This window comes from Gallus gallus, chromosome 1 (assembly GCF_016699485.2).
Source record: "Gallus gallus isolate bGalGal1 chromosome 1, bGalGal1.mat.broiler.GRCg7b, whole genome shotgun sequence".
In the NCBI taxonomy this organism is placed as follows: Eukaryota; Metazoa; Chordata; class Aves; order Galliformes; family Phasianidae; genus Gallus; species Gallus gallus.
In genome coordinates this window covers 28,486,696-28,500,599 of record NC_052532.1, presented here as the reverse complement: position 1 = coordinate 28,500,599, position 13,904 = coordinate 28,486,696, and positions in this window count along the sequence as shown.

Genomic DNA, 13,904 nt, shown 5'->3' with positions numbered 1-13,904 from the left:
ACAGTATGTAGATATGGGTGTTTGTGTTGTCTATAATATATGACATTAGATATTTTTCCTTTCCTGAGAGTGTATATAAGACCATCATCCTTGATTATTTTATAAAGTTATTACCAAACTTCAGAGATTAAATTAATTTCTTTTTGGAGACCCACCATACATATATCCTGAGCTTGAGTTAAGGGCAATGTGCAAATTCAGATAAGCAAATGAGTGTATATATCATTTCTGGACAGGATTCATAGGATAGTCTTTAATAATCATGTGAGATGATTAGCAGTCCACCAAGCATCCTGGACAGAATGTACCACATGGATATAGTCACTGGTACCCTGCCAAAACTGCATGCACTAAAGAAAGTCCCTGTAGCATAGAGAAATGAAATAAAAAATGAACTTGTCCAGATGGTTAAAAAAAATCATATTGAATAAATTCAGAGACTAGCTGACTGGTCTAACTGTACGGCCACTGTTGTGAAACCAAATTGTCTTGAAGATTAAAATAAAATAATCAAACATGGCTTCAGTTAAAGGGTTACATCATACTTCAGAATGCAGATTATCTTAGACACCAAGAGTTCCAAAATTCTAGCTCTGAAAAAGGAACGTGAAATTCCTCTTCTGCAGAAATATTAAACAGAATCTTTTTTTTATAATTTATTTTTATTATTTTATTTTATAATTTATTTTAATTAACTTTGTTTATTTAACACCATCTGATCTCACTAAAATTTCATTTGTTTTATTTTTATGCTAGTCATCTGAAAGGTATCATTTCAGTTCATATCTATTGACAATCATTAGAGAACAACTGATTGCTGTTAAATTTATCATCTTCAGACACATGTGTGTGGTGTATTTCTGTTTTATTTGAGCAGTGACATGAGCTGTTCTAAGTCCAGTAACCTGCTTTTACCTTGATAAGGTGTAGTAAGGTTTACTGTTGTAAAATTTCTGACCTTATGCAGCAGGCAATTGGAAGATAGAATATAATTTCTCTTTCTGTAAGGTATGTCTAACAAAAGAGTCAGTAATGATCAAGGAATTTCTTCTCATTCTGTTAGCTTATACTTTACATCCAGCAGGCATTTCTAGTTTATCATTTAAGTTAAGAAAAATATTTACCTTCAGGAACCTGGCTTCATATTTGTAGCACATATATTTTTGAACAGTATTCATCCTAACATAATTGCTGTCTCTTTGAATAGGTAGAGGTAAAATGCATGAATTATCTGTGGCTTGTATTAAAAGAGAGGCATTATAGTTTTATTAACATTCAGAGCAGGTCCTGTGTGTATTAGATATACGAAAGAAATCAGCTTATCTTCTATATTCTGAAAGAAAACTAGCTAGGCACAGCACAACAGTAATTCTCTACAACACTGACAATTGGATTGATGGTAAAAATCTTCAGTTTTTAGGAGGCAGATCCTTACTTGATCTAGGACTAGAGGGAATGGCTTCAAGCTGCGCCAGGGAAGATTCAGGCTGGACGTTAGGAAATACTACTTCTCTGAAAGGGTGGTCAGGCTCTGTAATGGACTGCCCAGAGAGGTGGTGGAGTCACCGAGCCTGGTGGTGTTCAAAGAGCGTTTGGACATGGTTTATGCGTGTGTTTGAGCGTTTGTGCTGAGGGACATAGTTTAGCGAGAACCGTTGGTGATGGGTGAATGGTTGGACCGGATGATCCTGTGGGTCTTTTCCAACCTTAGCGATTCTATGATTCTATTCTATGATTTGATAATTTATCCCTCACAAGGTTATTTTGGTTATTATATCTCAGCATGTCAACAAAAGATAAAGGATCAGGAGAACTGTGTAAACTTTATAATTGTTAACAGAGGTGAAGTTTGTGCCATTAAGAAAGAAACTTATTTCAGAAATGTGCTGAAATATATGGAGGTAATTAAGGTTTCATTACTTTTTCTGATCTATCCAACATTTTCAAGTATTTTTTCTTCTGTAAAGCATAAATTATCCATCAGAAATTCATTACATCAATTCTTTCACTTACGATATAATAATAGCTGTCCTTAAAAAATGAAACTATTTTTATGAGGCCATTAATATTTCTTTGATCAAAGGATTATGCTATAATTTTGTTACTAAAATGTAAATGATTATGTATGCCATTGTACAACTTCAGTATTAAGACATCATTTTGTAAAGTAGGTTTCAAAGTACTTATTGTCTAATACTGTGATAACAATAATTTAAATAAAATAATTAAAGTATGTGAAATTCCAGACACTTTTAAGAAAAGAGAGTTACAGTCTTGAATCTCTGAGTGTAGAGTTTGTATTTCTGCATTTTGTCTGATATCAGAACCCCTGGAAACAGTAGTTCCAGCCATGGCTAGAATTTTCTATTTGTGCTGTTACCTGTTGGGGCACGAGGAACAGACAGTTCTGTAAATAAGTACTGAAGCCAAAACCCTTATGAATGTCGCTGTGTGCCTGAATGATAACTATTTTCCACTTCAGAAGCTATTTAAGCCTTACCTCAATGAGAAAGACTGTATTTGTGGATGAAAGAATGCTATACATTCTGACCTTTCAACCGAGCACTAGATTTTAGGATTGCTGAATTTAGAGGTGCAAACCTGAGACACAGAATTAATACGATTTAAGGAAGCATGTGAGAAGAAAGCCAGGTGTTTTAGCAAGTCTAATCAGAAGTTCAAAGGAAGTGATTCTTACCCTCCGTCTGGCACTTGTGAGACTACATCAGGACTACTGCACCTGGGTTTGGACTCTATGGTGTAAGAAAGACAAGTAAATACAGCAGAGTGTCTTGTGGAGAGCCAACAAGAAAGGAGATGGAGCATAGACATACAGAAAGAAGTCAGGAGAGATGAGTTTGTCTGGCTGTAATGAAAGAAAGCAGAGGCAATCTTGTTGTCTTTAGCTAGCTTGCTAAATTCTCAAAGAAAAAATATGAGAAAAAATAGACACAATTTAGCATGTGAAATGAACACTGGAAGTGAATGCCCAGTTCTTATGGATCTCCATCCTCAAGACATATTCAAAACAAGACTGAATAAGTCTTTAAGAAATCTCATCTAGACTAGCGGTAAGCAGGAGACCAGACTAGATGACCTGCAGAGATAATTTTTGACGTAAAATATTAAATGTTTCTATAAACTCTGTAAACTTAGGATAGTTTTCCTACTGATGGGAAATGGAACCATTAAGTGCCCCTTCACAGTAGCAGTAGCAACCATCTTCCATTATTTTACCTAGTTCTAGTATAGGCAAAATAGAGCAGCTAGTTTTTAAGTAGATATCATTTCTGTTTTCACAGTTTGTTGCTTCAGCTAATACCATGGCTATTAAATATCTGTGTAGAGCTAGCTTTGTTTTTATATCTGATAATGCTGACGGGACTAGTGTAAGAGGCCACTGACTACAAGAACTGCAAATGCTGCTGATCTTTCTATGCTGCATGACAGTTAGCCACCAGGTTTCTGTATCTGCCAGAATTAGGAACCCTCTGCCTCTACCCAGGCCACATCTTTCTCTGCTTCAAATGTCTTAATAGTTATCTCTGTCTCAAATTGTCTGCAAGTGTTATGGTTAAAACAAAACCAATCATCTCTTTTCACCAAGCTTTCAGTCTACTATGAGGGTAGATTCAAAAATAATGACTACTTTATCATGTCGGCCTACGGCATGAGAGGCAGATGGTGGTGGTACGGCAGTAGAGGCTGAACCTTCCCACCAATATTCCATTACATTTGTTGCTGTGTGTCAGATGGCAGCAGAAGGGTAGTGAGACAAAATGGCATCTGACATAGAAGTGTGTATGAAGCAAAGGTGTGTCACAGCATTCATCCATCTGGAAAAATGGCACCCATTGACATAGGTGGTGTCTTTTCAGACATTTCAGCAGTGCCTGAAAATAGGAGGCCTTACTTTCAGGGCAGTCCTCATCCATATACATATATATAATTAAAACAGTTTCAAAGCTTGAGATGAAAATTGCTACACATATTTAAACTACTTCAGATATTGAGTTCATATTTGTAAATATGTCAGTGCCCCACGAAAGGTGATTTACTTAAATAAGAGTGTGCAACTTATACGTCCTTTGATTATTACACAGCACAGTAAGCATTAGGCTACACTAATGACCACTTTAAGCAAGCTATTGTTATTAAGACATTCAAATCTAAAATTAAATGTAACAGAAGTTTTGAGCTCAGAATAGAAAGACATTCCACAGAAAATCCATGAAAGAAAGAGACAAAGTATTTCTATATACATATATATAGCAACAATATGTTACTTTCTAAAATGACAAGCAGATAACACAGGCAAAATAGTTCCTGGTTATTCACAGATTTCACAGCAAGTAGTTGTTTCACAGTTTTTTTATTCCACATCACAGTTTTACCATAATGTTCCTGGTGGTGATGTTGTTACTGGTCATGTTTGGATATTTTTGTATTAGTTTTTGAACATTTCAGCTACTGAGTTTTGTGTGAAGTGCAACCTACATAGCGAACACTCTGGGAGAGCTGCCAACAATAAATTGCAATAATCCAACCTTGTTGTTATAAAGGCATGAATCAAAAGCTCAGCATCTTGATGACACAGCAGTTGTCTTAACCTTGTTAGACTTCTGAGATGGTAATATGAAGTCTTATCAATACTGTTGGTATGGCTCTCTGAGGAAAGCTGAGGGTCAAAACTGACAGGAATTTATCATGAAGAGCACTTCTTTGCAGGATGTCCAGCAGAAGAACTGTGAATTCATATTAAATTGTCACTGAAATGAGAAAAATAGAGCTTCTTGCCTATGGAAGCACAGCAGTATACACGCAGAAGACAACTCAATGAAAAGAAAAGAAATGAAAGTCAGTATTTACATTTTCACTGGTGGTTATCTGATTTGAAGGTTGTCCTGTAAGTCTCTGTGGACCAAATACAGATCTCAAGTGTGCTACACATTGTCTGAAATTGAAAGTTTCCATAAAGTAGAAGTATCTTATCCTAGTAGTTGTGGGAAGAGGTTGTATTTGTTTCTTAAGGAACAGTCTGTGATGAAATCAACTCAGATGAGCCCTAATCATTTCCAGTAACAGACTGATATTCATATGAAGTTTAAAGAGTGGGATGATTCTGTTACAGAAAATGAAAAGTAACCTCAAGTCCACCTCAGATTTTGAGTAGTGGAATTAAAAATAACTTTTCATGATAATTAGCATCATAGAATTATTGATGACAAATCGATCATACTGATGACTTTCAGTACCAGCTATACCCTGTGCAATACAAATTCTTTCTAAAGAAGACTGAAGACGTAAGCATTAGGATACAGAACAATATTGGGAGGATGAGCGTAATACTAGAGAAAAGCCTCTTTATAGCAATTTTATCAACGAGGCTCTTCTGTTATTAGGTGATTTGAACCATGAATGTTAGGACCATCATAAACAGGTTGGTATTACTTCCTATTTATTTCCATGGAAACTACAACAAATACGAAGAGCACAATAACACTATTTGATAGCGAATTCTCAGCTACAAAACATTATTTTTCAACACAGTCTGCACCATTAGTTATGCATTTTCATGATCAATGATCAGGAGCCTGAATACTGTGATCATCAAAACTTGCAGCAGCAGATGTGACCCATTGTATAACAGCTGCTATGATGGTGTCACCGCTGCTGAAACACACCATCCACTGCCTCGCTTTGCTCACATCAACTGTTTGGTATCCATAAACGTTCTGCAAGCATTAATGAATGTCAATGGGTGCCATTTTTTCCACATGGAGGAATTCAGTGACACACCTCTGCTTCATATGCACTTCCATGTCAGATGCCAGTGTGTCAGACTGTCCCTCTGCTGCCATTTTTCACACAGCAACAAAACATAATAAAATAGTGGTGTGAAGTCTCAGCCTCTACTGCCACACCACTAACATCTGCCTCTGATATCATAGGTTGACATAATAAAATAGGAGGCATTACTTTTGGATCAGCCCTTGTACATATGTTCTTCAGCTCATCTCCACTGAACTGATTTAGACCACAGACATTAGAACTGCTTGATAACAAGAGAGAGTTTTTCACTAGCAAAATATTTTAAGTCAGAAACTAATATATAAAATAAGTGATCTTGAATTCAGGCAGTAAAATCAAGACAACTGCTTGTGGAAATCACACTACTGAGAGCTCTATGTGAAAGTCTTAATCTGTATAGAAATAAAATTCTTTTGGAGATGACCATAGGTTGAAAGATGAACGTAGGTTTTCATGGTGTATAGAAGAGATTGTAAAGAATTGATTTCAATTTCAATGGCTTTCTGATCTTAAATACATTTATATGATCATTTCAAAGGAATAGTTTATCTGTAACCTTCATTTCTTAAAGAGGTAAAGTTTACCATGTCCATGTATATTTCAGCGAATTTAAATGGACCTAAGCATGTGTTTGCAAATTTTGGTATAATGCAAACTTGCTGTATTTCTTAGTTATTTGATGTTAAATAATTTAAGTAATTTTCTGAGCAAAGCTTAAATGGGAAATAGTCCCTTACACTAGCAAGTCAGAGTGAAGGACAAAATGTGTCTTTTAGATGTTTTCATAATTTTGGAAAAAAAATCACAACAAGATACAATTAGTATGAAAAAAAGAATCTTCAGTTCATAGAACAAAAGGACTAAAAATGCTGTATTCCTTTTATGAAGTAATTCTAGCCTAGGAACAAATGGGCATGCACACAAGGAAAAAATGGCTCATCTCTTATCAGTGAAAAGTCAGTTTATCAAAGTAAGGTCAATGGTTGCATTACATTGAAAAATTTACTTTGCAGCTCCTTACTTTGAATCCAGACAGAGGATTCAGCTCAGAACAAAGCCATTTTTATCACTTTCTTAAGAAGCATAAATCTTTGTTCGATTAAATATATGAGTATTTTCATTTCTAGATCAATAAGACAAAGAATTGATCACTTTAATAGTTAAATGCAAATGATTCGTATTGTATTTTTTGACTATAGAGTTAAATAGTAAATTTGCAGTATTTCTTTAATTCATCCTGGGAATTGGGAGAAGAGTGAGAATAAAATGGCAGTCCAGAGCAACCTGTGTTCTAAATATAGACCTTTTTCATCACTATTATTAAGACACATTTGCAACTTACAACTGAATTTAGATGAAAGGGGATAAAATCTATGATCTGTTAGATTCTGTGATGTCAGTGATGTCACTCCTTGAATGTGAAATGGCAGCACAATGTCCCCAGACACTGGCTGGAAAGTCAAACCACAATTGCTTACCAAGGAGAGAAACTACTGAGACATAATGCAGCATTGTTTGATTTTTGTGGAAAATTACTGAAAACCATAATAGAAGCAGAACCCTGCTGACGATAAAGCTATCCCAAGACTGCATGCAGTTCCTCTCCCTCTTTCTGGTAGAGGTTTTTCATATTTATTTTTATTTTTTATAACATTACTTATTAGACAGCACCCCTTCTAAAGCAGTATTCCAGCAATCAATTATCCAGTAGATCCAGGCTTCCCTAAAGGTATTAGCAAATATAAGGAGTGTAAGCAAGAAGGCTGCTCTGCACACACATAGGCTATATTCCATCTTTGGATTTACAGGGAACAGAAGACCTTATAGTGAGTATTGAGCTAATTAGGTCCCCAGGGTCTCCTGGTATTCAGTGAATAATGTCTCAGCAGCTAGGGTCTCTTTCTCATCTTTAAACTACAGAACAAGGCAAGCTCTGAAAATCATTGCTGGATTTTCTTTAAATTTTCTGATGGGTTTAATAAGTCTGTGTAACTCTGCTAAACTTTTAATTAAGTTGATGTATATTTTTCAAGTGTTTGTACAGTGTTTTTCTTTCCATGAATATATCCTGCTGTGACCCTCTATTTGAAAAAGATATTCACAGCATGTTCACAGTATTGCAGTAGGATCTAATGGGATAATGAGGGGAATATATACTCTTCAAAAGATCTGGTAACATTGTGGATTTTGGCAGGAAAAGGCAAAGCAATGTTACATGCATTTTACTGATTAATCATAGAATCACAGAATGGCCTGGGTTGAAACTGATTTTACTGATTAACACATAATCCACATGAATAGCTGGTTCAAGAGTCTGCAGAGTTCTTGTATGCATTTACTAAATATTACTTGATGCTAAGACTTTTGTTTCTCCAGCCTTTGATCAAGTGCACCAGACTCAAATAGTAATTTGCGTGCTTTTCTTTCCAATTTAATATAATGAAGGGAGGATTACCTTTTTCCTTTTATTCTTAAATTGCAATATTAGACTTTACTTTCCAGGTGGCCTTGGGCTTACTTAGCTGGAAGGTTTTGATATCTCAGCAAACTTCTTATGAGACATGTCCTTAACCCACTGAAAACCCTCCTTGCATTTTCCCACCTTCACCTTAGCAGGAGATTCCCGTGGCTCTTATCCTGTCCCTCCTTCTGCACAGTGCAAGGAGGAGAGAGGGGTGAAAACATTTCCACTATGTCAGATGTGGAAAGACGTGCCTTTCTCTCACTTGTCCCTAGCCTTCATTTCAATGCAGGAAGAAAACCATTTGCTACCAGCTAGCTTGAGATGGTTGCACCGAGGATCAGGGCAGACAAGCAGTTTCCCTCACCTGTTGTGAGTTATCCTGTAGAACCTGCAAATGACGTCTGCTCATGCAAGACAGTTTTACCTTCCATCAGCCTGTGTTTCAGCTAGTGTAAAGGTACAGAGCCTTCCTTTAAATTAATTAAATTAAATTGACTTACACAACCAAGCATGCGTCTGCTTGCTGAATTTTCAGTGAGGCCCCACTTTCATGTCACTGTAATGGATGCCCATGATCTAACAAGAAGCTGCTCTCTGCACAGCAATTTGGAGCAATCAGTCTCTGCAGAATGGCATCTCCTGCTGTTGGACTCCAGCAGTGACTACTAGCAGTGAAGCCAACCCTCCCACCTGCTCCTGCAAATCTCGATCTGCCTTCCTGCTCCTGCTGCTGGTTCAGTAGAGACTTGCTGCACTGCCAGCCTGCAAGGCAAACAGGAGATGGGCAGGAGGAGGAGTCCACCCTTCCCAGAGGAGCAGGTAACTTGTAATAAAAAACGCTAAAAGGTCACATGATAGATGCCCCTTCTCCTTCTCTTCCAGATTACAGTTAACTACGTAATTATAGTCTTCCTTAGAATTGCAGGGTTCCTCTATGGATTCAGGAAGCAGAAGATGGGGTCAATAGCTAGAAGTTATGTTTTAAACTGCGTAAAATAGAATTGCTGCTTTCTTCACTCTTAACAGTTTGCTGGTGTAGTGAATGTGTTCTCAGCCCTAAAGATGGGTTAGAATATGAGTTTGAAGGAAAGAATTAATTTGATGGCACTTTGACTGTATTTGGCAGTTAGAGCACTTGATGCATCGTTGCCAATTCTGTGCCGCTTCACAGTAAGTGACATTTCCTTCAGCTCATCTCCTGTTAAAATTCACAGAAGCTTCCAATGAAAGCTATCCAAAGAACAGCATTCTTCTTTGCATTGCAGATTTCATGAGAAACTCCCCTGTGTAGATCATTGGAACAGCTCGTATCTACATGGCAGAACATTTAAGCATGCAGTTATAGACACATTGAAGTGCATTTCCAAATGCTTTGATGATTCTGGCTCGTTGTTGGATCCTAAGGGCTGAGAAAGGAAATAGGACATATCCAAGCTTAGGTTTTGGCTGGAAGATGTTTGGGGAAATTTGTCTTTCCATATAGATATAGAAAGCTAGCAAAGCTCTGGTACAGGGCGAGAATTCAAACCTTGGAAAGTAGGATTTGACCTGTACACACAAATATGTAATTCTTTTTCATAAGAACAACAACAACAACAAAAAATCCATTTATAGAAACTATTGTTCTGGGGAGGTAAACAAGCTACATGGATCTGAGAAAAAAAATGGTGCATGTCTGTAAGTATATTTATTTGTTTTCTATTGAGAAAGAAGTACTATATCAACAAAAAATTCTTAAGAATAAAACTTTGATTCTTGCAGATTTCCTTCACTGTACCTGGACTGAGAGATTATGAAATGTTATGTACCCTATGAAAGTGAACATGATTGTTTATTTTTGCTTCTAATAAGAGTAGTTTTTGCATTCAAATCTATCATGTGATAGTGATTATGGTGGCTTTTTATATTCCTTCAAGAGCCTTGGACAACAATCCAATCCCATTCCAATCTACCACTGTACTGCTAATAAAGAATATGCAAAAGGTCATTTCTATTATTATTTTCATTTTCTTTCTCATTTCCATTTTCAGAATCTAATGGCAATCAGATGAAAGAAAGGGGTTAGGATTGAAAGGAATTTGAAATTGCTTCCTGTTTGTCATTTATCTATGTTTCCCCTCCCACCCCCCACTTTTCATTACAACATCGTGCTCAATCCGTTATGCGCTAGCTTCTAATATAGTTTCTGTGTGCTTAAAGTGAAGGATGTAAAGAAGTATTATGCAGAAGTAGGAAATTGTTGTAGGGCCCTCTCATGTATGTAGACACTACTGATTTGTTTATTGTCAATCATTCACTTAAAAAATCTTTTTTCCCTGTGCACACCTGATTCATAGACATAAAGAATAAGGAGCAATCGCTTGCCTCTGCAAATCAATAAAAGTCAAGAAATTCCAAAAGGTAGAAGCTTCAGACCATAGAAAAGACGCTAGAGATAACATTTCTCTGCAATTTTGTCTCTGGCTTTGAGCAAAGCTGGTAAGTAAACCTAATGTCAGTTCTAACTCTGCCCTGGAATTGCTATGTGTCTTAGACACTTCGGTACCACTTGAGCTAGTAGCCAAGATATTATGTAAACATATATTTTTATATGAAAAATAAAAGCATTTTTGCAACAAAGAACTTTCCTTTCTGATTACTCCAAGCAGCTGAAGTTGGAACGATAGTTTATATGCTAGGCTTTGACACTAGACCACTTCATATTTAATTTCCTGAAACATGTATTCCTGCTCTTGGCTCCCTAGACTGACAACAGAATGAAGTACAAAGGCCTTGGATATAATATACTGCTCCTGTAGACTGCAATGGTCTCTGCAGGCTCCAGGTGAGTGCCAAATCCTTCTAGGAGATCAGTTATATCACAATTAATTTATTACACATTGCTCTTTTTAATGATCTTTCAGCAGTACCAAATAGATTTCAATTCTCCGGCGACTGTTCTTCCCTATCTTGTCTTCATTCTCCCTCTCTGCTTGAATTAAATAACAGAGATGAGAGATTTATTTTTGATAGCTCATTGTTAAAAAGCAGATAGATCTGAGGCATTGCACAATATAAAAATCTTCATTACACAGATGTGTGAGTGCACTCTTCTCAAAGGAAAGTCATGCAGCTGAATTAACTCTTAGCATACTCAACACATAAAATGGCACTTTGATTGAGGTGCAGTTCAGCAGATGCTGCTGAATTTTAACGGGGAGGGAAAGGCTGCTAGCACTTTCAAAAAGGTAGCAGACTGTAAGTTTGCTTCCTGTAGTCATCCTTACACATAGCAATAACATTAGATAGTCTCAGTCTCAGACATATTTGAGTGACCACACAGTTGTACAAAGACATTTCAATGTGCAATCACTTGACCACACATTGAAATTGAATTGTGAATGCCTATGAATTGTGTCCTACAGAGCTTTTGACTCAGAGGTGCCAGAAACTCCCCACTAGACCGTGAAAGCTTCTGGATCTTTTTTGATGCCATCTTCAAAGAAAGATAAAGTGCTTTTGGAAAGCTGTAGGGAGTAATTGCTTTTTGGCATATTAGACGGATGGAGGCAGCCAGAGAGCTGCAGTTCTCCAGAGATAATTTTATGATTTAGTAGTGTGTATAAATACAAATTCTAATTGATATTCTAGTTCTGTATAATCAATAAGGTAAGTATGCTCTGTATGTTCTGTGCCTTACACTGAAATGCTAATGTCTTTGGGCTAACTTGCACCCAGCAGAGCAGAGATATGCATATGAATGGGAGAGCTCAAGGAAGCATGCTATGTCTGCAAGATCCAGGAACCCTCATAACTAGAAGTCATTCTTTGCCTCCTTTTCTTGAATTGCCTGAAGAGAAATAAAAATTTCTCTGACAGCGAAAAGAAAAACAAAACAAAACAAAAAAAGGTGATGGCTTGTTCTTTTTTCTTACTGAGCATTGAAGGCAGCAAAACTGCCTGATATGCTCCTGGTGGGGTAGCATGATCATATGTACCGTGTTTCTTACTCTGAAAGGTACTTTAAAACTCTCTTATAGTACTTCACTTTTTTTTTTTTTTTTCTGAACACTTATTTCTTTTATTAAGGTTATTTACATTATCACAATACCCAGAAGCTCATGCAAAGTGTTATGTAAGCAAAAGATATAAGGTTGCAACAACTGACATTCTTACAACTCGAATATACCACAAGCTTCAGCTGATGTGGGATGAAAGAAGGTGATGACCTCAGACAAGCTGTTGTCCAGTTTTATTATGCATTATTATGTATTATTATACAGTAAGAGAAATTTTAAGCAGAATTTGTGAAAAACAGTGAGTAATTTCTTCATGGCCATCTCCTTCCACGTGGAACAGTAACATTTAATATCGCAGAAGTATTTGTTCCAAAATATAATAAAGCTGTCAGATGGAGCACACAATGCTGCTATATCAAACAGTTATAAATATGGTGAGTAAACAACAAGAGAGGTTTTGACAATGAAAACTATCAACTTGTATACGACAGGAAGAAGGGCTGCTAACAGCAGAACTCAAAGAGAGAGCTGACTTCAGTAATGATCTTAGAAGCAATGTTTCTGTACATATTGCTAAGAGAATATCGGCTGTGTGACAAGTTGGGTAGCTACATAAAAAGATGATCTTAGAGATGAAAGTATGTGTAAGACTTGAAGTCTGAAAGACAGAACTGTCAGTGAAGCCTGAGTCAAAGACTGATCTGAACAACAAGCAAAAGTACAGCATCGTGCAACAAATCAAGAAAAATGAAGATAGCAAAACTGAAGGAGAAAATCATCTCAGAATTTCTCCCAGGGATATTTCTCAATGTGGGGACAGTAATGAAGGAAGTAATGTCAAAGGTGAACCACATTTAAATCTTTGAAAAGAATTACTGTGATGGGAGAGACAAGAAAGAATCAAAGGGAATGACATAAGCACAAAAGGAATTAACAGGTATTTCAGTGGAGGAGAGGAGAGCAGAAGATGAAAAATCAACTATGCTAGAAGGTTTGAGTTCAGGAAACATAGTATGGTAAGGCATGAAGACAGAGCAAGCAGAAAAGTGTAAATTATCAGCAAAAGAAATTGGTGGCCGGAGAAGTTCAAGACAGCATCTCTCTATGGTGAACAGGAGAGCTCCAAGTTGAATGAGGGGATTAGGCTTAGAGAAATGGAGTTATGGGCTGAAAGGTTTTGTTAACTGATTTCACCAAGGAATGGGAGGAAGGAGGGCATGTAGAAAACCAAGGTTTGGATTTCTAACCAAAGGATGACATTAAACTGTTTTCAGTCCAAGCTGGTTTACATGTATAATGTATATACACTCTTGATGAAGAACTCAGTTTCTAAAATTGGTCTTTTCATACCTTCTGTTTCTTTTTCTCCTACTGACTTCTTGCCTTTTGAAAATTATAGTTTTAGCAAAATGAGTGAAGGTGGCACTTAGGTCGATTATTCAAATACTCATTCATATTACTCCATTGTCTGCAGAGGTATTCATCACTAATCCCACCACATTTCTTTCCAAAGTTTGTGAGGCAGTACAGTGGTTGAGCTAAGCTTGGATCTCAGATCCACTTTTAAGAAGAGTAGAAAAGATGACCCAGGGAATTATCAACCTGTCAGCCTCAACTCTGTCCTAGTGAAG